Genomic DNA, 25,943 nt, shown 5'->3' on the forward strand with positions numbered 1-25,943 from the left:
TGTCACTGCAATCCATTGTTAATCCGAGTTCTTTTATTTTTTTCCCCACAGACACTGGTTGAAGTGAAAACCAAAAAGGTATGTTTCAAGGAACTTCGTTTTCATATGCGTGGTTGCAGCCATTTCAAAATCCAACGCTGCAGTTTTCGGAGACCACACATCCGTCTTATTTTTAAATCGAGAAAAATGCATTTCATACATAGTTTCACTCTTGTCTCGTAGCAAAGCAATTAAAACAGGAAATACCTTCGTCTCTTCTTCTATGCTTCGTTGTCAAAGTGCATGGACCACAGTCGTTGGCATTGTTTCGAAACAGTTCCAATTTCATAGAGGATTTTCTCCGTTTCTCCCCACCGAACAACAGGATTCTTTTGTCATGAACAGACCACAGTCAGATATTTAAAATGTATGACTTTCAGTTAATTTCCAAATGTCTTCGCTCAGCTGAATCTCCGAGCTGATGCCATGCTTATGGGTCGCCATCCCTTGCAGCTGCCATTCTTGCTTGAAGCAATGAAGTCTTGCAGTCCTTATAATTTGGCATATGTTCTAGGAAATCTAGACCTTTCACTTTCAGATCTTGAAATACTTCTTTATAAATCTGGAAGACAGACATTCTCTTCGTGGTCCTTTTCTTGCACTTATGCATTCATTTCATAATCTGCTTCGGCAGGTGGGCAAGAATGTTGCTGTGCAGCAACGATTCTCGTTGTGATTATTTCCATTATCCACGGTGTATAGAAGTCAAGTAGCTTAGGCCTATAAACCTGTACGGGAACGAAGACTCACGGAGAGGGCATTGCCTGAATGTGGGTGGTAACACATACGCTGCGAATAACGACAGGCGTAAATCAGCAGTTACGGAGCCACAAAGCTGCTTCGTCAGAATGCCCACGAATCCGGTGGGACGTTATGAAGGACCGCAAACATCACTATCGGAAAAACCGGCGGAGCCGTCTTCTCAGCGTCGAGGGCTTGAGTCTATAAACCACGGATTCTAACCACTGTCCATGTTGATGTTCTCATCGCATACTCCAATATTTACCAGCCTCGTTAATAACAGAATCGCAGTACGTAGGAGCGTGAGGCAAGGGTTTGGTTTCGTCAAACATTATTCTGTGTTGAAGTATGCTACCATGCTCAGAAACCGCTGATTTCACAAGTTCTCGATTTTTAATTTGATTTTGCTGATCTGCACAGCGTTCGGTAACAGAACACATCGACTGACCGAAGTTGTTGTTTCTGCAGTTGCAAGGAATGCTATAAACTGCAAGGATCCAGAGACAAAGTCTTAAACAAGGGGAAGCGTCTCCTTTACCGTTTCATGCGGTCGGAAAACTAGTCTTTTATTTCTAGTTCCTTACCCATTATGATAGGTGTAGGACCGCAGAAAGGAACAAGCACAATAGATAGATCGTTAGTGGTACATCATTATATTCATATTTTTCGTTTCTTGGTAAGCATTTACCCGTAGCCATTTTTTTGAAACACCCACTTCAGATGATTAATCTCGGAATCAGCCATAGGTCTCCATGCTAATATACAAGCCAAAAAAATTAAAATAAAAAAACAAAACGACTCACAACGAACGAGTTACGCAAGAGGGTCACAATGTGACATTCACACAGGTATCGACAGAAAATACAAAACTTTCGCAGCTGGCGGCCCATGGATGACTGTGTGACATTGTTTGCCAATTTTACCGAGCAACTGGTAACGATAATAAACAGGTGACATCTGAATACCAGGGCATAAAGTCTTTGCGAACTTTATTCTGTGTACTCAGTTGGACGTAACTATGCCTCGCAGATAGGCACATTATCAATATACGCAGATGTCAAGATTTAAGAGAGGAAATGTATTTGGACTCAGAGAAGTCGGTTGGAGTAATCGGCGATTCGGTCGACGATGTAGGAAGGACTGATTGAAATGTGGCCAAACACAGCATCAAATGGTTCAAAAGGCTCTGAGCACTACAGGATTTAACGTCTGAGGTCATCAGTCCCCTAGAACTTAGAACTACTTAAACCTAACTAATCTAAGAACATCACACACATCCATGCCCGAGGCAGGATTCGAACCTGCGACCGTAGAAACACAACATTAAGAAGTACGCAGTCGACATAGGAGACGACAGAACAAGCGGACCGAGGAGTTGTCAAAGAGTCACTCAGAACCTCGGATTCGATTGTCATCGATCCGATGTGCAACAGGTGCTAAAGCAACAACAAGGACTATATTAACAGGAGGCTCACAAAAAGGGAACTGAGCTTGGAGCGTCCCTTGTGCCGACTCGCTGTTCACGAAAAAAACCGTCTGCAGTGGTGTTGAGCTCATTGGGTCTGGAGTAGGACTGTCTTCAGAGCTGACTCCCGTTTCAAACAGAGCTCCAATGTCTGGGGGCTACACTTTTGGAGACGCCCCCGACGGTAGTGTGATATCAACTCGACTGGTAAATGGTTTCTGGTGCCATTTCTTGATAGCAGGACCCCTTTGTCACACTTGGAGCAGACCGGTACATCGACGATACTCTATGCCCCGTGTTCCTGCCCTTCATGGCAAGACGACCTGTGCTTGTTTCAACCAGATGATGCACTTCCTCAGGCCCAGTTTCTATTGCTTGTTTTCGTGCTTGCCCAAACCTGCTTTGGTCAGCAAGATCAAAGAACCTCTCACGAACTGAGAACGTTTGGAGGTTTATGTGAATGCTCACCAACCAGATCGGGATTTTCACGACCTACTTACCATGTGGACAGAATTTGGCACGATATCCCTCAGGACGACATGTAACAACTATATCAATCAATGCCAATTCGAAAAACTGCTGGCATAAGGTCCAGAGGTGCACCACAGCGTTATTGACTATCTCAAAAAAAAAAAAAAAAAATGGCTCTTAGCACTATGGGGCTTAACATCTGAGGTCATCAGTCCCCTAGACTTAGAACTACTTAAACCTAACTAACCTAAATACATCACACACATCCATGCCAGAGGCAGGATTCGAACCTGCGACCGAAGCAGCCGCGTGTTTCCGGACTGAAGCGCCTAGAACCGCTCGGCCACAGCGGCCGGCGACTTTGTCAATTTTTGCCGCTCTTTCTCTTCGATAAATCACGTGATTTTTCTGACATAGTAATCGTTTGGTCGGCTGTACTTTTATATAACATCTAGCAATTTCCGCCCAATTCGGATAATTCCTCCTTGGTGCGTCGTTTATTGTGTTAAAATGGAATTGAAACGTAATGTATTAAAAACAGTACTCTTGTGAACTGATTAAAGAAAAGTCTGTGCGCTTATTCGTGTGCGTCGACAGTGATCCGTATGTTCGGATGTATACTATTTATGTGATCGAACAACAGCTCCAGAGCTTCGGGAAATGAAGTCAGACCTTAAATGTGTCGTCAACAAGTCATAAAACACACAGAGATATAAACACAAAATAATGTTTGATGAACACGGTTGTTCTTCATGCTGTATAAGTTTACTCCCCTAGATCAGCTAAAAATACATTATGATTACTAGTTTCATAGAAATTAAATTGTCTTCTTCAAGATCTGAAGATATCGATTTAATTTCCCTGAAACCAGTCATCACTGTATATGTTTATGCTATCGGGGTGAATAAACTTCTATAATAACAGGAACAAGCGTGTTTAGATTCTGAGATTGCCCCAAATACAGCTGACAATGTCAGGTGATCATCTTGATGTCTGATCTTATCCCATGCCTATAGCTACTGCGATTCCGTTATTAAAGCGGCTGTAGAAATTAGAATGCACTAGAACAACTTCAAACGGGACATCACCCATAATACTAGTCTTGAATGGAAGCCAGCTCACGACGTTGAGAAAATACAAAGAAGTCCACTGAACTGTTTACCCTATTACGAGAGAAGTGGCCCCACCACTATAGACATGGACACAATTAACATTTTAAGCAACATAGTTCTTATACAGGAAAACAGCGATCTGCAATTATTATAAATAAACTGGAAACAGTCTGCATCGCTTAACTTTTTTAATGGTGACCGGTTTCGTTCTTGATCTGATAAAAAGATCGGAACTTGTCACCATTAAAAAAGTTAAGCGATCAAGACTGTTTCTAGTTCATTTATGCACACAATTTCTGGCAGCATTACGTAATGATGACGCACTCTGTTCATTCATAAGCCTTCTATGGACTAGAAATAATCATCACAACAGCAGACACGATAGGCAGGTGTCTAAAGCTCCAGAACTAACGCAACAACTGAAACGAGCATGTTTTACACATGAAACACGTGTGTTCGGAGCAGCGAGGTTAGTCTCTTTCATGACATCAATAAATAGTTATCCTAGTGCTGCAAAATTGTGTACAGATGGAAGCTGCAAGTGTAAACGAACACTGTTGCATCGAAGCAGTTATGGAAGGTTTTGGATGGAGCAGTTGCGCTGATATAACAAGAGGAGACAGAGATAGCAACAAATTAAAGACAGTAGCAAAGCATACTGCAACCTGATACAAAAAGCACAAAAAAATTTTTGAACGATGTTGCTTTGCCGAAAGACACGTAGTTATAGATAGTACTACAGTTAAAGAAAATATTTATGCAAAACAAGTATGCCAGCGAGAGTAACATGTTACATAATAAAGTCCTCGTTCCAATTTATAAAACATAGCTGGTGACGTTCTTAGCCTAGAATGTGGAAATCACACGTAACTAATGAGGAGGTATTGAATAGGATTGGGGAGAAGAGAAGTTTGTGGCGCAACTTGACTAGAAGAAGGGATCGGTTGGTAGGACATGTTTTGAGGCATCAAGGGATCACAAATTTAGCATTGGAGGGCAGCGTGGAGGGTAAAAATCGTAGAGGGAGACCAAGAGATCAATACACTAAGCAGATTCAGAAGGATGTAGGTAGAAGTGGGTACTGGGAGATGAAGAAGCTTGCACAGGATAGAGTAGCATGGAGAGCTGCATCAAACCAGTCTCAGGACTGAAGACCACAACAACAACACGCCAGAGTACACAACGTGCCACTTCTATCAAATGGCTCTGAGCACTATGGGACTTACCATCTGAGGTCATCAGTCCGCGAGAACTAACTAACCTAAGGACATCACACACATCCATGCCCGAGGCAGGATTCGAACCTGCGACCGTTGCGGTCGCGCGGTTCCCACTGAAGCGCCTAGAACCGCTCGGCCACACCGGCCGGCCCACTTCTATCGGGACGGTACAGTGAACAGTCATTATTTTTAAATGTTCCGTCTACTTTCGTGACCAATCTTAAGCAGTCCCGTTATTGGAAAGTATAAGACACAAAACCTAAAATTTCCTGATTTTTTCTAATTTTTTGTCTTCGTTCTGGTTACTTACCACAAAACTCTAGCATGTCACAACTTGAACGATATGGAGACGGACTCTAAGAATGGCACTGACATTATTACATTATACATATTTCCCTTTGGCAGCGACAAGTATTGGGGTCGCTGTAAACAGGTGTTGTGGGGATGGCTGCTAGCCGTCTACCGGAAATAAGCACCAGTCATGGTATACGTTTCAACTTGTTCATATTGCTATTGAAACCGTACTACGCCGACTCTTACATAAATCGTCGGGACGGTAACTCACTATGTTCGGTGAGAGGGTTAATCACCCTCCGTAATAAAACACTGAGTAAATGGATCAATGATTGCCCTTAATGGGTGTCATAGGACGTCCGACCCGAATAAATGGAACAAAATGAGACTAATAAATACATTTATTACCTCTCGTTCTGGATCGAAACTATAATTTTGGAATTCTGCTATAGTTTCGGTGGGTATTCAATATGATTCTCCCTTTTTTCATTCGGACTGTTTCTGGTACACATTATTTGCACATAGATACTAAGTCGATGTCGAAAACCCAGTGTAGAGTACTCATTACAATGAGGACTCTACACTGCGTTTTCGACATCGACTTAATATCTGTGGTCTTTTCTCTTTACGTTACGTAGTTGTTTTATCAAACTGCATTGTAGGAAGAATAATACTCAGGCGTAGACACCGTTGCTGTCATTCTGATCACTCCCAACATCCTGAGGGTCAATAGGAGTGCTGTGTTTCTCGTATGACCGCAATTTAGTCAGTAGTCGCAAGCCTGTTAACTACATCTCTATATCTGTATGTAACAAATTTAATCTTCTGTGTCCGAAAATTGTGTGTTGTTTCAGTATAATATACTCTCGATAACAAATCAGTATATCGAAATGCTGGAACGTGATTCTCTCATCAGTCGCATTTTCCGGCTGTTTCAAATTTTATCGCAGCTATCGGTCGCGTACACCGTATTAATCTGTGGCTGCATGTATTCCACGGACATTATTCATCCACAAATACAATGTGGCCTCGGCGCGACTGACGTATGAAATATTAAAATAACCTGATCCTGCAAAACATTTGTCTCGACCAACAGTAAAATAATGCGCATTGTGCTTGCTCAGTTATTGGTTGGTTGCTATAAAACTACACACTATAAAATATAATAATCTAAAGAGGTGATTGAATACTATGATAAACAAATATGTTTTGGGGCTTGAAAGTACAATAATAGGGACAACCCTGCTTTTCAGGAAAATATCAAGTGATCCTTCCAACACTGAATGAATCAGAATAGTGTGACATCAGTTTTTGCAAATCTACAGGGGCAGACATGCAGAACTGGTAGATCAAATAACTTTCCTATATTTCTGTTAACATGTATGCTTTTTATAAGTATGCTAGAATGGTTAATTATGAAAACATATACTCGATTTGACATCATTTGTCATCTTTGTAGTTCCTCGTTAACAGCTTGTTTGTGAATCTTGGGAATGAACTACGCCACTCGTTCTGCGTATCAGAGATCAGAAATTTTGTTAGTAGGTTTCTGGATATATGTGGCAGTTGATGTCAACGCACAGGTCATGTAATTCGTGTAAATAACGGGTAGCTGATCTGCGTAGGCGCTGACGGACCTTCATCACCAAACTGACAATCCTTTTTTGCATCGGAATGTGTCCTCTAAACTACTATTTAAACACTCCTTATGGTTTAGTGGACCATTGGGCACTATTAACCCTTCCACGATTAAAGTTTATTTTGCATATATTTGAATAGTAAAATGTCAAAAACTGTCTTCATTTGCGAAAGATAATACAGTTACACTACCAAAAAAATTTTTAACTCGGCGGTTTCGATAATAGTGAAGTGAGACGTGTGTGTTCCACGAAGCTAACTAGATCTATGTTTTCATTTATACCTAGGATTTTCAGAATTAACTATTTCATTTTAGATTAATTTTAACAGGACGAAAATTATGGATAAAAGTATCATAAGAAATTTGTCATTTTACAATGAAAACATGAAATATCGCACACGTTTTATCAACGTAACATTTGTATATGGCTTTAACGTGCCACACACCAATGTTTTCTGTATGCTATGGAGTTTTCTGTGGTATGTACGTCCAATTGCATAGAAATGATGTACAAATCAGTTGAATTGCTGAGGAGTGTAGTAATGTTTCAAGACAGTCTGTGGAGCCTACGAAAACACAATTAGTTACTTCAGACATTCCTGAAATGGAGAATATGGTGATTTGGTCTGATTTTCGTGAAACAACCACACTAACAGCTGCAATCCCATTTAATTCCTCACAGCCTCCCGCATATCCACCGTATGGTTCATAGTATTTATGTCCAAGCTCTGAAAGTATCTCGCTACATGCTAGCATTAGACACACGCCAGATGCAGAGATGTAAACCCTGAAAACTGCATACTACTTTAGTGGGACATATGTATCTAATCAACAATAAAATTTTTAACATGAAAACCTCAAAGAGACATAGCGTAGCTAGCAGACTTAACATATCTGGCTACATCAGAGAGAGAGAACAAATAGGTACAGGTCACATTCTGTGATAGATAATGATTTATCATTATTAAACGTGTGGAAGTTTCATTTGAGAAAGTTTTGTCTTTCTACGTAAATAAAGTTTCAGACGAGCTTGCCGATCAAGTCAGATATGTTAAGATTTTACAAAAAGATAAACTCCGTGTGGAAACTGAAATCTACCAAAGTAAACAATCTATTACATAATACAGTATTTTAGAGAGTATGTCAACATCAGAGAGCGGCACACAGTTCTAAATTGCTGAGATGTAGCTGTATCCTGCTGAGAAATCATAGATTAAGATGTCGGATGACTCCATCAGTAAAAGGAAAGAGAAGTTCTCACTGGAGCACTTTATGAAAAGAGTAGATAGTGAGCTCGATGTTTTATTCTTATCCTCAGTTTACCAAAGTAGCCCGCGTACATTGCAGTAGGCGTTACTCGCCACAAATTTAGGCCATACGTAAATGACACCATGCGCTGCTTTCAGTGCCAGTATTTCAGCAACGCAACCAAGATTTGCAAAGATCAGGATAAATGCGGAATGAAAGTCCAGCTGCCCACGAATCAGGCACTAGATGTACTAACCAAACAACATGTGTCAATAACTTCCAAAACCAACCTGTCTGGTAAAAAGAATGTGTAATATAGCAACTAGAGAAGAAAATGAAGGAGTTAAAGGATGTATAATGCGAAGCGTACACTTACGCAAAGAAGTCGTTTATGGTTACAAAAAAATGTATTACTAAGAAATCATTCGCCTCATCATAGAAACTGGCCGTAGTAAAACGGATCTAGGTTCCTATGCAAAGACATCTTAAAAGAGCAAAATACGCATCCATAAACGTAGCTGCAAACCTGCTCCCATGTAACTGGTTTGTCTGCAGCTGAAACAATAAACAAAACGTATCGTCTATGAGAATAACAAGCTCTCACGTCGGGCAGAAAAAGAGAACAAAAATGTGTTTAAGTTAAAAACAGCTTTACGACCGTCCTCAAAATCCAAGCTTGCAATTAAAAACAAAGCGCTATACCAAATCATCAGACCATGAGAACCCAGTCCCATATGATGGATCAGACGATGATCGTGGCATCGATAGTACAGACGTCACTGTCTACATGGAGGAACTGGCAAGTCCCTCAAGTAACCTTCCACTTCACATCTGCTGCAGAATCCCTGCCGCAGAAGAACGATATTGGCAAACACAGCGGAAAACCTACTGCTAAGCTGGCTCCTAGACTACAGTGCAACCAGTTCAGCACACAAGTGGAGGAAATGGAACTACTGCACAGGAAATACCCTCGTTCATGTGTTTGCAACAACCATGCTAAGAGACTATACGACCCACAAAAAGGGTACTTCCACTGGGGACAGGGAAAATGTGTTTACAAATAACACATTACACTCCTGTGCTGTACCCTTGATTACAGATATGCAGGATCTATCAGTTGAAATACGCGTGGAAAAAAGAAATAATAGTGTGCACACTTTGCTCAACACCACAACAAAAATAAGAGCTCTCAAAGACCTTATCGAATTGGTTCTCCGATCACTTCGCCGGCTATGAGACAATGCTCTTATTGTGTTATGCAGTTAATCCTCTACGTGTCTCAGGTTTCGATTTATACGAGCTGGATCCTCAATATGGGCAATCCGAGAGATTGCTACTGGCTCTTCCTCAGCCTTCAGGGTGGTGGAAAGATCAGTGCCGCTCAGTAATTTGTTTCTGAAGTGAAGGTCTGCAGCAGTTTGAATATCTATCAAGGTATTCGGCCACTACCTTGCGACCATGGAGAGAATTGGGCTGGATTTCAGATCTAACAGTTCTCTCAGATGACTGCTTATTGTCCTTGTGCGAGCTGGATTCGACACTGAGAGCCGTGTTTCTGCGTCTGTTTACGACCTAATCCGTTAAAGAATGCTGCAACCCTTGCATATGGAATAGAAAGAAGCTGTACTAGATTGCTTTATTTCAACATGGTAGACAGGACAATTTCCCAACTCATTGTGAGAAGCAATTCTGGTAATTCGACTCAAACCAGTAGAGGCCTACGCATGTTCCGTAGTAAGAGTAGCGTCGCCTTAACAAGTTGTAGGGAAGAAAAGGGAATGGTCAACAGTCGTCTGACGTGGACGTTAGCGGCGTGGTACCTCCTTAGGAGTTCTTAGTGTGGGTTCAGAAGATGTCGATCGTCTGTCAATACTCTGATCATGCTACAAGTTACAATACAGCTGGCTTTCCTAGGTAACATTACATAACGGTATTCCTTGATGACAATACATGAGGGCACAGTATTCTACTACAGTTCCGTGATTGGGGCTTGCGTGGAACCCTAACCATATTCATTTGACCTTTCTTGCAAAAATGCTTTTTAAACACCAAATCTATGAGGTGCTGTCTAATAGTTTTGAGCGAGGGAATGTTGTTACTCAGTGACGTGTTTTCAGTGTTACCGTCCTTGCCACAGCCATAAACTGTACAACTTACAAAGTAAGGGTTATGCACAATGGTCCTAATTTGTAGACGATGTTGCAGCTTTTCGTACCTCCTGCAACGCTTCAACGGCTACTCATAGTTAACATGTGGGAAAAGGGGGATGCATAGATAATATTTTACTTTTCTCGGTAGATGCACTTCAAATACTAGAAGAGAAGACCTTGAAATCACTAAATGTAGTCGTATTAATCTGCTTTAGGAACAGTTCTTGGGTAGCCGAAAGGAAGCCACTGCCCCAATTTCATAAGGCATTGTTAATAACTCGTTTAGACCATGGGTGCAAAGAGTGTGTACCAGCGAGACCTCATCTCAAGATCATTGATGCTATCTACCATGAGGAGAACAGGCTCGCTTACAGGTGATTACATACTGTGTACACGCCACTGACCAAACACGGCAACACTAGCTCTACATCTTCCTCATAGTTCTTCATGCGTGTGAGACACCTGGTGTTCCAAATTCACTACTATACAATTACGCTGCTAATCTTCTAAGGAAACTTCGTCAAATCGACCAAGATTAACGAGCTATTTCAAATCTCCGTAAAACAGGACCTGGAGTCATACGTTATGGGGCAACCACTTAGTGACCACAACTAAAGTGCAGCTTCTTACAGATGTCCACTGTAGTTGTCGTATGGCAGCGAAACTTTGTAGACATTTTAATGCGTTAATGCGGGACCGAGTTACTCTGGAAAAATTAGTTCCAGTTTTAGCCAACAGGCGCTGTGAATCCAAGAAAGACGTAAAGAAATGTTTCCAAATGTAACCGGTTAGGATCGGACGTGGCCAGAAAACGTCAAATGACTGAGAAAGGCATAATGTTGGTTACATTCTAAACGGCCCCAAACACAATTTGCTCAATATGAGCACCGGAGACATAGACGAGATGCTGTATAGCGCCAGATCTGCACCTGGTGACCAAACTTGGAACTAAATTCATCCAGCGATAATTGGTTCCGCATCAACGAATTAGTTTGTCTACCAAGTTTCGCTGCCGTACTACAATTGTGGGCCACACTGAACCCGAGGGTACCTGCACTTAATTATAACCACCTGGTACGACAACTACCTCAGGGATAGAACTATTTCCTGCCCTTGATATTAAAGGCGTCAAAAGTAACTTCAGATTTAGTTAAGTACCAGTTACACTTCAACGCTGCATGTGTTTTTCATACAATGGTACAGGACATTTTAAACAGAGCACCTAATAAAATACATGTATTCGTGGATCAGTCTAAACAGGAAGCTCCCGTGGCTGCTTCGTCCTTTCCCCTGATTGTGTCCTTAAGAGCGGTTTTTCTAAGGAAAACACTGTGTTTCGGGGTAGGTTTATACACAGTCGTGAAGATGTATTGAGACAGGTGGACTGCCCATCTCGCCCGACCGACTTTCGGAGAGGGATTTGCTATTGACAACGCTTGTACCCAGCACATAAAATGGTGCAGATTATCTAGGATATTCTACGTAGCCTGGGAAAGGAGTTATTGAGGGTGATGAATTAGCAGGTGTAGTAACAAAGAATAGTTCAGTGTGTTATGTATCTACCTGATGTCACCTCGTTCTAGAGGTAGTTTCATGTGTAGATGAGAAGTAGAATGGCTGAAAGCAACATACAAGAACTTGCCCCTAGTAAAGTGAAACACGCAGTTTTAACGTACCTCCTAACATCCACACAGGCCAAATGAGGTCCTTCTTACTCACCTTCGGGTTGGACACAACTCTATCACGCAAGGGTTCTTGCTGCAACGAGAGGGCTCCCCTGTACGTAGTGCTTTTAGCGTGCGGATCACAGTGTACCACCTTCTTGTTGTTTCATTTCACAAAGGGACAGCGGGTAACTTATCTGCAGATTTGCCTCCTGTTTTAGCTGACATTTAACTGAAGTGGCATGACTTCTAAGATTCTGTGAAAGTCTACCTTGCTAGATAAAATTTTAGGAAACACGTTTTAATTTTAGCTATTATGAATAAAATAACCTCTGGCTAGAGGTTGGTTTAATAACTTTTTTATTGCATTACTGATTTCAGCAGTTCCATTCTTATCGTACACACACATCTGATCGATGGTAAGTGTTATTTGTGCAATCACAGTTGGCTATCAACGGAATCGCGAATGTGCAAACACTCGTCCGCTGCACTACACCAAATACAACGTCACTGCTGGCAACATACTAAGCGATGAAAATGTTATAAAACCGTTCTGCAGCCGAGGCTATTTTATTCATAACTGCTAACCGTATGTACTGGTGAGCACCAGTCATCCCCTAGAATGGATAGTCAAGACAAATTCTAATTTGTTTTCAGGGTTACTGCCTCGCACATGTTTTTCGTATGTAATCAGTTGGCCGCATATTTCTGTATTGTTATTTTAGCCTTCTTGTATTATCCATGCTTTATAGTCAGAACATTTAACCACATCTGAAAGTGGAAATGTGACAGTGAGAGTTTGTGGGTGAACAGAAATGAGACTGCGGTAGTGTGACTACAGTCTTATGTAGGGTTCTCTTTTATTTCTTTCCTATATCTTAGCCGGCCGGTGTGGCCGAGCGGTTGTACGCGCTTCAGTCTGGATCCGCGCGACCGCTACTGTCGCGGGTTCGAATCCCGCCTCGGGCATGAGTGTGTGTGATGTGCTTAGGTTAGTTAGGTTTAAGTAGTTCTAAGTTCTAGGGGACTGATGACCACAGATGTTAAGTCTCATAGTGCTCAGAGCCAATTGAACCTATATCTTAGACTTTTAACTACATTCGTTTATAGTATTTTTGTAAGGGCGTTGATAACTTCGTCATCGAACACCCATAAACAGCACACACACACACACACACACACACACACACACACACACACACACACACACACACTTCGCAGATGTTATGACAGTAGCTATCGTTTAGCGTACTTAAACATTCGTAGATATACGGATCACATATACACACGTAAAAAAAAGGTTCCCTCGTTCGATTCCCGGCGAGGTTAGGGATTTTCTCTGCCTCGTGATGACTGGGTGTTGTGTGATGTCCTTAGGTTAGTTAGGTTTAAGTAGTTCTAAGTTCTAGGGGACTGATGACGATAGCTGTTAAGTCCCATAGCGCTCAGAGCCATTTGAGCCATCAAAAAAAGTTTTGGGTCACCCCGGTTCCCAGAACTGAATATAGACGTTGATATTGTATCACAGACAGAGTCTCTTTGACTATTCAGAGATGTCACTAAACCAGCCTAAGGATGTAAACAACCATGCATGAGCAGCGCCTATTTGACGGAGGGGGATCGACAGCTGATCAGTTCCAGTCATTTCACCAAGAAGGAGCTACACGGCTCGTGTTGTCTGTGGTCCAACAATGCCTAGACGGTCAATACCGCGGTTCGACCGCGTCCTCATTTTTACTTTGTGCCAGGAAGGGCTCTCAATGAGGGAAGTATCTTCGAACATGGATTAGACAGGAACTGTCGATGACGTGCCTAGCTCAGGCGCCCAAGGCCTACAATTGCAGTGCGTGACCGGTACCTAAGGATTACCTCTCGGAGGAACCCTGACAGCAACGCCACCATGTTGAATAATGCTTTTCGTGCAGCCACAGTACGTTGTGTTACGACGAAAACTGTGCGCAATAGGCTGGTTCAAATGGCTCTGAGCACAATGGGACTTACCAGCTGCGGTCATCAGTCCCCTAGAACTTAGAACTACTTGAACGTAACTAACGACGAAAACTGTGCGCAATAGGCTGGTTCAAATGGCTATAAGCACTATGGGACTTACCAGCTGCGGTCATCAGTCCCCTAGAACTCAGAAGTACTTAAACCTAACTAACCTAAGGACATCACACACATCCATGCCCGAGGCAGGATTCGAACCTGCGACCGCAGCGCAATAGGGTGCATGATGCACAACTTCACCCCCGACATCCACGACGAGGTCCATCTTTGCAACCACGACACCATGCAGCACAGTAAATGGTTCAAATGGCTCTGAGCACTATGGGACTCAACTTCTGAGGTTATTAGTCCCCTAGAACTTAGAACTAGTTAAACCTAACTAACCTAAGGACATCACACACATCCATGCCCGAGGCAGGATTCGAACCTGCGACCGTAGCGGTCTCGCGGTTCCAGACTGCAGCGCCAGAACCGCGCGGCCACTTCGGCCGGGGCAGCACAGTAAAGATGGGCCCAATAACAGGGCGAATTCACCAATGAATGTCGCATATGCCTTCAACCAGGCAATCGTCAGAGACGTGTTTGGATTCAACCTGGTCAGGCTGAACGCCTTAGACACACTGTCCAGCGAGTGCAGCAAGGTGGAGGAGCCATGCTGTTTTGGAGTGGCATTATGAGGGGCTGACGTACGCAGCTTGTGGGCATGGACGGCCCCGTAACGGCTGTACGATACGTGAATTCCATCCTCCGATTGATAGTGCAACAATATCGGCAGCATATTGACGAGGCATTCGTCTTCATGGACGAGAATTCGCGCCCCCATAGGGCGCATCCTGTGTGTGACTTCCTTCAGAATAACGACATCGCTAGAGTAGACTGACCAGCATGTTCTCCAGACATGCACCCTATCGAACACGGGCTGTTTATCGACGACGTGACCCACCAACCACTCCGAGCGTTCTACGCCGTATCGCCGTTGAGGAGTGGGACAATCTGGACCATCTGTGCCTTGATGAACTGGTGGATAGTATGCCACAACGAATACAGTCATGCATTAATGCAAGAGGACGTGCTACTGGGTATTAGAGGTACCGGTGTGTACAGCAATCTGGACGATCACCTCTGAAAGGTCTCGCTGTATGGTGGTTCAACATGCGATGTGTGGCTTTCATGAGCAATAAAAATGGTGTTTATGTTGATCACTGTTCCAGTTATCTGTACAGGTTCCAGAACTCTCAGAACCGAGGTGTTGCAAAACTTTTTTGATGTGTGTAATAATTAATGTGTGTTCGTGTGTGTGAATCGAGGTTGTTAATATTTTGTCTGACTGACATGGATCCATGTGTGCTTAAGTAATTTCAGTTCATCTCTTCCATCTAATTCTTGACGTCCATATAATGCATTTTTATAACATTGGCGTCTGTTTGCTAGTTTTGTGGTTGTGTGCGAGCTCCGGGAAAAGTAGGAAGATTCCCAGTGCAGCATGGATTCGCTGCCGTAGAGTCAACATCTATGTCTGAATGCTGGATTACTTGGTATCAGGATGACGCTGTCAGTGGGACGCCCCAGGTGCACAAGGGACTAGTGCCCGTGGATACGGGGCTCTCTCTAAAAACGTAGAGACACAAAATGCTTGCTTTTCGGCTACACTATATCATGGTTCTTAAAGGATGCCCTCCAGCCATAGACTACATGGGAGACGTTTTCCGCTAAAAACTGTGTGAAAGTAGTTTTGCCTTGATAGCATCTTTTTGGGATGCGTGACAATCAGGTGCCACTTTGGGCTATGCGTTCTTTTCAGTATTGTAGGAGTGGAAGGTGTTTATCTGGCACTAAGCCTGGGACAAGCTTTGAGTGCTATTTTCTCCCTATATGGTAACGTAGCCCACTGTTTCATTCAGAAAATTTCCTTGTGGGGTAGGTATAAGTGTTGTTACACTTTCCATTTGATCGAAGCTTTGGAGCTAGCTCTCCGACTGGCAGAGAAAGGTGCATTAGATTACAGTATTAAACTCTGGAGAAGAGAGACAGAAGAATATCGACGACAATTAAATGTTAGGTTCTCTGGTAGCAATGTTTTGAGTCACTGCTTTCCTTGCTCACTTTTTGTGCGCTCCAGGCTTAGAAAATTTAGCGCTGTTGAACAGTGGGGACAGAAGGATATTAGAGATGAGGAACATATGGCCATCTCACAATTGATGTTTAGCACTCATACGATAGCGGTAAAGCACGTCCGGCAGTTACAGTTTCTGACACACCATTGGTAGGACGTTCCTGCGGTTCGCGATTTAGACAATTTCCAGAAGCTTAGGGGGTATTGGACCATTGGTTGTATTGTCTGATGTCGTTCACGTAGTTCACCAGTGATTTATTGCAAAAAGTATAGTGTGTGGTTCATCAGTGATTTATTGAGCAAAGTATGGTGTCAAGGACTATGTACAACATAGCTGTCAGACACAGTATTGGTTAATTCTTTGGTAGGCCTTCAAATACAGTACAAAATTATCCATTCGTTCAGCCACTATCAGTACAGTCTTGCAATCCTGATACTGTACTAATCAACTATGTGCCTTGTTGATTTCAGGTTACTTTATGCAGATAAAATAAACGTTGTGATTTCACTTGACATTGTATTTAATTAAGTATCTTAGAAATTCAATTTTGTTATATGTTATTAGCCTATTGTAAATGATGGGTTAATGGGAACTGTCTATGGCACATGGTCCAGGCGAAGCAGACACGTTTTATCGGACTTTGGTTCAAAGTTTGGTCGGTACTTTGCACTCTGATAGAGAGAGATGATATAAAAAGTAGAGGAATTGTGTAATCAGCTGTGAGGTGAACTGAATAACATTACTAGCATGGTAAAACGCTTAAGAGTCAATCGAAAGACGTTCTTAAAGTTTTTATTAGTAAGTACAATACAAAAAGTTCAGATAAATATGATGTATGGTATAAATTTCATTGTGAGTATATGATCTAAAATGAAAATATTCACTTTATAGATTTCCAGCACACATTTTTAATTACAGGACAGCCGCTTGTGTCAACCAGTTTGGTGTAGAAAACACACACTTGACGGAGTCAATTTTTTTATTTAATTGACTGGTAGTTTTGGATTCCCTGAACACATTTTCAAATCATTGTGTGAAATATAAGGTAAAAATTGGAATTTATCTTTTTATGTTACAAATACAGTTGCAATTTCTCAGTTACATGTTTCGCCTATTAATGTTCACTGAAAAAAATTGAGTTTGATGTAAGTTTGTATACAACCTTTAACTTGGTTTTCATGCTATTAGGGAGACACCATTTTATAAAATTAGTGAAAAACAGTCCAGACCGCGGTGATTAATTTAATTAAAGTAAAATGCTTCTTCACAAATTATATGTAGCTTACAAGATCGCTGTTTCCCAAAAATGTTACCAAAAATTCCACACCATTTTGTATATTTGGTATGTATATCTGGTATGATATACTGTGGATCCTGTTATATGCACTCAACTTTTGTAAATGTTTGTTGGATAAGTTCTGTTTATAAGTTTCTGTCTGACACAAAGATCAGTTAAATAAATGAATTGGGTCTTGACGCCTTAGCCTTTTTGTGTATCAGACATTTAATTTCTTTTGGAGAACGCCAAATAAATCAAGCAACGCCAACCCCTAAAAGGCAAAAATTTACCATGAATTAAATATATATCGTAATACATCAAAAAACTACATAATATGGTAAAGATACATTGCTATATCAAAGGTTGTATCATCATTTGATTTCCCTGGGTCTTTGTCCCACTTCAACATGGGGTGAGCCCTTTTACTATGGATTTGGCAATGTTATCATCAGTGGTTGGCCGGATGCCCTTCCTGCCGCCACCCCGGGATGGAAGTAGTGTACCTCAGCTGTCTAAGTCTAGTGCAAGCCACGAAAGGGTGCGAACATTTACAAATGTCTGTGAGTCGTGGAACTGAGGAGGCACATGCGGAACAACCCAGTATTCACCTAGTGGGATGTGGAAAACCGCCTAAAAACCACATCGAGGCTACCTGGCACACCGGCCCCCGTCGGTAATCCGCCATGGGGATTCGATCCAAGGCTTACCTGAGTCCTGGAAGCAGCACATTAGCCCTCTCAGCTAATCGGCTAACCTGGTGGCTTAAGAGAGAGAGAAAGAGAGAGAGAGAGAGAGAGAGAGAGTGAGAGAGAGATAGGGCACGAGTATCGCGGAACGAAGCTTCATCTAGGTGGCATGTACACTTGCTGATCAAAGGCTACCAGAAACATACTGAATGTGTCCAACATTCACCTCTGAGACTCCTTGAACCCTGCTGAGTTCATGAGATGTCTGTCTGTACAGGAATGAAAAAACATTCATCCTCAGGAACCGAAACCAGATGCCTCTGAAAAGTTCCTCCACTGTGAGTAGCACGCAGTGCTTTGAAATCTGGTCATATCCTTCTGCATTCAGCATTTTCTTATGCGCAAAATGGAGACCACAGCCTAGTCACGAAGAAAATCCCCACACCGTTACACGATCTCCTCCATACTTGGCACTACAGATGATGGTAGGCAACATTATCCAAGATTTCGCTGTACCTAAATAATTCTATCGGATTGCCATACGGTGTTGGGTGATTCATCACGCCATAGTAGTTGATTCCAGCCATCAAATGTCCTGCAGCGCCGCTATTTACAGCACCTACAGCGTTGTTTAGCATTTACAGAAGTGTGTGCTTTTGTAGTGGTGCTCGACCGTTGTACCCCATCCTTGTTAGCTCCTTACGCACAGTCGTAATATTAGTTGAACTGAAGGTAGCACTTTGGAATTCACGAGGGAATCTTTACTGTCATGCGATTTTTTACAACCACCTGCTGCAATGCATAAGGGCCCCTGTCCTTCAGTGAATGTGATATGCGTGGTCATGGTTTAAGAGTAATTGTTCATTCACATTTTCACTTCATAGTCACATCACGAACATTCGATTTGGGCAACTTTCGAGGGCTGAAATGTCCCTGATGGATTTGTTACTCAAGTAACATCCACTAAGTAGTCTACAATCGATCTTACTAAACTGTCACTACTTCTCTACCGAAGACACATTACTCCCCAGATCCTTTTATGTTCTTAGATTCGCCTTTCGAAGAATATAGTGGTAAATTGTGCATTATGTATGGGCCTCGGGATACTTTTGATTAAATAGTCTACTCACTCATATCGTTATAGGCTTTCACTCTGATTTACTCGCTTTTATAGCAATAGTAGTGTCAACAGTCAAAACATTTACTCCCGCGTACGCAGTCACACACATTTATGCTGATTTTTAACAGTTGTGGCACATTTCGATTAAAAATCACGTCAACCAGCCCCAAAAATCGGAACCACGACGTTACACATGAACATCGAGAACATCGCACCCTCTTCCTACGGACACGGAGATGTCGTACACGCATAGCATACCGGCAGACACCGCTTCCACCGGCATAATGCTCTCTACTCTAACAGTCCTCATTTATTGTGAGCCAATGGAAGGCGTGAATTCCTGTGATTGCGGGTTCCCGCTGAATCCTGTTCCCGAGAGGAGCACAGGTGGCGTTTTTATGCGGCCACAAGTCACCTGCAGCCGGTGGCCACTGTCGCTGGAGCCAGTGAATCACCGACACAGTACCGTTACTGGCCGTGAGTCAAACTGTTTATTTACGCTCCACTCCGGAGCGTGTTTCGAAAGAGAAATGAACCACAGGCCGTCACCGCCTAGATTAATGTGCCTCTCGAGGAAGATCAAAACTGCTTCTATTTCTCTTTTTCCAAGGATAGAGTTGCAGTTTTGTGGATTGCAACGAATCTTCTCTTGGAGACGTAAATAACCTCGAAGTGAGTGACAATTCAGATGGGGTAATAGAAAAGGCGTGACATAATTTAGGCGTTTCATTTATTAATTATATGAATTATATGACGCAGCATGACATTCTCCATGGAGAGAAGTCTTCCGAAGTAAGAATAGTTTCAGGTATGCCGCAGGGGAGTGTCGTAGGACCGTTGCTATTCACAATATACATAAATGACCTTGTGGATAACATCGGATGATGCTGTGGTATATCGAGAGGTTGTAACAATGGAAAATTGAACTGAAATACAGGAGGATCTGCAACGAATTGACGCATGGTGCAGGGAATGCCAATTGAAACTCAATGAAGAGACGTGTAATGTGCTACGAATACATAGACAGAAAGATCTTTTATCATTTAGCTACAATATAGCAGGTCAGCACTGGAAGCAGATAATTCCATAAATTATCTGGGAGTAGGCATTAGGAGCGATTTAAAATGGAATGATCATATAAAGTTGATCGTTGGTAAAGCAGATGCCAGACTGAGATTCGTTGGAAGAATCCTAAGGAAATGTAATCCGAAGACAAATGAAGTAGATTAGAGTACACTTGTTCGCCCACTGTTTGAATATTGCTCACCAGTGTGGGATCCGTACCAGATAGGGTTGGTAGAAGATATAGAGAAGATCCAACGGAGAGCAGCGCGATTCGTTACAGGATCATTTTAATAATCGCTAAAGCGTTACGAAGGTGATAGATAGACTCCAGTGGAAGACTCGGCAGGAGAGACGCTCAGTAGCTCGGTGCGCGCTTTTGTTGAAGTTTCGGGAACATACCTTCACCGAGGAGTCTAGCAGTATATTGCTCCCTCCTACGTATATTTCGCGAAGAGACCATGAGGATAAAATCACAGAGATTATAGCCCACACAGAGGCATACCGACAATCTTTCTTTCCACGAACAATACGAGACTGGAATAGAAGGGAGAACCGATAAAGGTACTCAAAGTACCCTCCGTCCCACACCGTCAGGTGTTAATAAAATTGTTTTCACGCCACATTCTTGAGATAAAATGGTTCAATGGCTGTGAGCACTATGGGACTTAACTGCTGTGGTCATCAGTCCCCTAGAACTTAGAACTACTTAAACCTAACTAACCTAATGACATCACACACATCTATGCCCGAGGCAGGATTGGAGCCTGTGACCGTAGCGGTCGCGCAGTTTTCCACACTGTAGCGCCTAGGACCACTCGGCCACCCCGGCCGGCACACATTCTTCACTTCAACGTAAAATTGAATACCACATGAACTTCATTCAGATACACAGAATGGACACCTGAAGTGGAAACGTGACGAAACAACCATCGTTAAGTGAATGCTAACAAGATTTCATGTGCCGATAGACAGCGACCTTCGAACATATCTGGGGGTGGAAATAGCGACTGGTTTGAAATCAGCGGGAGGGATCACTCGTGAACTTCAGACAGCTACCAGCTGTCCAAGTAATACAAATCAAATGGCTCTGAGCACTATGAGCACTACGGGACGTAACTTCTGAGGTCATCAGTCCCCTAGAACTTAGAACTACTTAAACCTAACCAACCCAAGGACATCACACACATCCATGCCCGAGGCAGGATTCGAACTAGCGACAGTAGCAGTCACGCGGTTCCAGACTGTAGCGCCTAGAACCGCTCGGCAAGAAATACAATGGTTGTGCCTAACGAGTTACACTTGGTCTAAAGAATTACACCGCTGGGCAGTTACTTGTGATGATGAATCTTGCTGTATCCTGTGGCAATCCAACTGAAGTGCTTGTGCGGCCATCATGTACAGTGCAGGCAACCTTGAAGGTAGGGAAATTATGAGCAGTCATCTTGGGTATGAATAAACCGCTCATCCTGCATTTAGACCTTCGGTTTAAGTGACACTGAAAGCCGTATCTTCACGTGAACATCTGTATAACAATAATTCGAGAAGGAATAAAAATACTGAGATACACACTGGTCTAAAAAATTATTTTAAGATTTAAAAAAAATTAAAAATACTAGAAACTTTTACATGAGAGTACCAAAATGTGACTACTCACGTAACTAAATCATTAGAGCGGAAGAGCTCGGAACCCTTTTACCCAACATTCATTGCCAGAAGAAAATACGCTAAAAGGCCGTGTGTCATAGAATAAAACAGTGACTGGGCCTCAAAAAATCATACCATAGTGATCCATTCGCAAGGAGAAAATAAATGAAAGCTATTGAGACCTAATTTTGGGCCAGAATGAAAAACCAAGAAGTGGTTGCCGCAAGATAAAGCTGAGGCGGTTTATTAATTAATACCCGAGGTAACCCATGACGTACAGTACCAACAGTGAAGTAACGTCAAGATGATGCTATGGGAAATAGGTGTGTTTCGTTGTTAGTGTGTAATTCTCTTATTACGCATAAGAAAACGCAAAATGTGGACTAATATGAACGCAATTTACAGGATTATCTACTGCATTCAGTAGAGGAACATTTCGGATACTATGATTGTACCAGCTTAACAACGCACCTGTCATAATGCAGCATCTATGAGAGAATGCTTTGTGGACAGCAAAATTCCTGAAGTCGAATATTATATCCAGAGTCACGACCTGAACCAAATGGAAAACCTTTGGAATGAATTAGTAAGTCGAGTTCGCTCTAGAGCCCAGTGTCACCATCTCAGGTTGCGGTTCTTGAGGGAGAATGGGCTGCCATCGTTCCACAGATAGCCACTTCGTGGAGAGTATTAACAGCTGAGTTAAAGCCTTCATGAAGAAGAACGGCAGACACATCCAATGTTAGTATCGACTAATAGGTATCCGTATACTTTGTGTCACATATTACATAGTGGGCTCGCCTATCCCACTTGGGTTTTCAGTAGTCCATTGTTTGTGCATCATGATCTGTACTTTCCAGTTTTCTGTCATGTGATGATATTCAAACTTTGGGGTCTGTGAGGATTAGGCCACGAATATTACTTGAGGTTAGAGGTCAGGATCTGAAGTATAGCCAGTATCTCCTCTTTTTACCTTCTTTTTACATACTGTGACGCCGCCGGGCGTGTGACTGTGCATTGCGTATGGTGTGTGTGTGTGTGGGGGGGGGGGGGGGGGGGGGGCAAGAATATCATGTACTGTTAGGCGTATTGAGGTGGGAGTAGGCTCTAGGTAGTTCTCCCTATCTCTCATTACGATGAGGTGCTCTCATTGATACCGAAGTGAATATACACTATGCGATAAAAGTATCCGGACACCCCCAAAAACATTCGCCTTTCATAGTAGGTGCATTTTGCTGGCACCTACTGGCAGGTACTCCATATCAGCGACCTCAGTAGACATCGTGAGAGAGCAGAATGGGGCGCCCCGGGAAACTCACGGGATTTGTGCTAGTACAAAAGCGCACAGGACGACCTCGTCTGATGACTGACAGAGGCCGCCGATAGTTGAAGAGGGTCATAATGTGTAATAGGTAATGGGCAGACATCTATCCAGACCATCACACAGGAACTATAAACTGCATCAGGATCCACTGCAAGCACTATGACAGTTAAGCAGGAGGTGAGAAAACTTGGAATTCATGGTCGGTCTACTGCTCATAAGCCACATATCAGGACGGTAAATGCCAAACGACGCCTCGCTTGGTGTAAGGAGTGTAAACATTGGACGATTGAACAGTGAAAAAACGTTGTGTGGAGTGACGAATCACGAAACACAGTGTGGCGATCCGATGGCAGGGTGTGAGTATGGAAAATGCCCGGTGAACGTCATGTGCCAGCGTGTGTAGGGCAACAGTAAAATTCGGAGGTGGTCGTGTTACGGTGTGGTCGTGTTTTTCACGGACGGGGCTTGCACTCTTTGTTGTTTTGCCCGGCACAATCATAACGCAAGCCTACATTGATGTTTTAACCAGCTTCTTGCTTCCCACTCTTGAAGAGCAATTCGGGGATGGGGATTGCATCTTTCAACACGATCGAGCACCTGTTCATAACGCACGGCCTGTAGTGAAGTCTTTACATGACAGTAACATTCCTGTAATGGACTGGCGTGCACAGAGTCCTGGCCTGAATACTATACAACACCTTTGGGATCCATAATGAGATTTTCACTCTGCAGCTGGCAGATTAAAACTGTGTGCCCGACCGAGACTCGAACTCGGGACCTTTGCCTTTTGCGGGCAAGTGCTCTACCAACTGAGCTATCGAAGCACGCCTCACGCCCGGTACTCACAGCTTTACTTCTGCCAGTACCTCGTCTCCTACCTTCCAAACTTACAGAAGCTCTCCTGCGAACCTTGCAGAACTAGCACTCCTGAAAGAAAGGATATTGCGGAGACATGGCTTAGCCACAACCTGGGGGATGTTTCCAGAATGAGATTTTCACTCCGCAGCGGAGTGCGCACTGATAAGCTGTGAGTACCGGGCGTGAGTCGTGCTTCGATAGCTCAGTTGGTAGAGCACTTGCCCGCGAAAGGCAAAGGTCACGAGTTCGAGTCTCGGTCGGGCACACAGTTTTAATCTGCCAGGAAGTTTCATATCAGCGCACACTCCGCTGCAGAGTGAAAATCTTATTCTGGAAACATCCCCCAGGCTGTGGCTAAGCCATGTCTCCGCAATATCCTTTCTTTCAGGAGTGCTAGTTCTGGAAGGTTCGCAGGAGAGCTTCTGTAAAGTTTGGAAGGTAGGGGACGAGGTACTGGCAGAAGTAAAGCTGTGAGTACCGGGCATGAGTCGTGCTTTGATAGCTCAGTTGGTAGAGCGCTTGCCCGCGAAAGGCAAAGGTCCCGAGTTCGAGTCTCGGTCGGGCACACAGTTTTAACCTTTGGGATGTTTTGGAACCCCGACTTCGTGCCAGGCCTCACCGACCGACATCGATAACGCTCCACACAGCAGCACTGCGTCAAGAATGATATGGCATTCCCCAACAAACCTTCCAGCACATGATTGAACGTATGTTTGCGAGAGTGAAAGCTGTAATAAAGGCTATGGGAGGGCCAACACCATTTTGAATATTAGCATTGACGATGGAGGGTGCCACAAAATAGTAAGTAATTTTCAGCCAGGTATCCGGATACTATTGATCTCTTGGTGTAGTTCCCAGTGAACTGATGCCAGTGTGCTAATTTTTGGCGATTTATAGACAGTACAAGGTAAGAACGTTTTGTTTTGTGGGTACATTTCGACAAAAAGCGAGTTTTGATGTTCTTCATTATAGGGTTTTGGGTACGGTTGTCTGGCCCGTCAGCGTTGAGAAATTTATGTCCCGGAAGATAAACACATGCGGAAGATATCATGTTCGTTAATCATGTCGTAGACAGGAGAACTGCGTGAAAATTTTTGATAATGGGATTATAAAATCTATTCGTCTTGACGTGAAGTATTGACCATTACAGTGCGCTACTATTAGATCCCACTCATACTTCGTTCAAATGACTCTGAGCACGGAGGTTATCAGTCCCACTAGAACTTAGAACTACTTAAGCCTAACTAACCTAAGGACATCACACACATCCACTCCCGAGGCAGGATTCGAACCTGCGACGGTAGCAGTCATGCGGTTCCGGACTGAAGCGCCTAGAATCGCTCGGCCACCGCGGTCGGCCACGCATACTTCCTCTCACCTTACTGCAAGTTTTGACAAGTTTGCTGCTACTTGCAACAAAGCATACTGCCGCATAATTTTGGGAAGTAGCGTTGATGAGGGTTGTCCTGAATTTTGTGTGAGCGAGGGAGACCTTGCGAATCATCGATGAAGCGGAGGAGATCGTCGAGTTGTGGATTTGTGAGCCTGCAGAAGTATGGAGAAAGAGAAGAAATATGGAAGAATAGCGACGAATGTGACGCAAAGAACATTCTTTCTTCAAAAAGCGACAGCGAGGGAGAAGTTAGAATAAAATAAAATTAGTAATTCGCAAGATTCACAGCGGAAGGGAAAACAGCGATGATTTGCAAGACCGATACTGCAAGAAGAGAAACTTAATAAGTATAAAATTGCTCCCAGTTGTGGCCAACGGCTACCAAAGCAGTTTTCATTTTCTCGATTTAC

General features: G+C 43.0%; 2 non-coding genes across 2 annotated transcripts; one reads left to right on the plus strand and one right to left on the minus strand.

The window, feature by feature from the left end:
* Window positions 1-24,032: 24,032 nt before the first annotated feature.
* Trnal-caa lies at window positions 24,033-24,107 on the minus strand. The gene has a single exon. It is a non-coding gene; the product is annotated as a tRNA-Leu (tRNA).
* Window positions 24,108-24,631: 524 nt separating this feature from the next.
* Trnas-cga lies at window positions 24,632-24,706 on the plus strand. Its single transcript has one exon. It is a non-coding gene; the product is annotated as a tRNA-Ser (tRNA).
* The last annotated feature ends 1,237 nt before the right edge of the window (window positions 24,707-25,943 follow it).

Source organism: Schistocerca americana, chromosome 6, assembly GCF_021461395.2.
Source record: "Schistocerca americana isolate TAMUIC-IGC-003095 chromosome 6, iqSchAmer2.1, whole genome shotgun sequence".
Classification (NCBI taxonomy): Eukaryota; Metazoa; Arthropoda; class Insecta; order Orthoptera; family Acrididae; genus Schistocerca; species Schistocerca americana.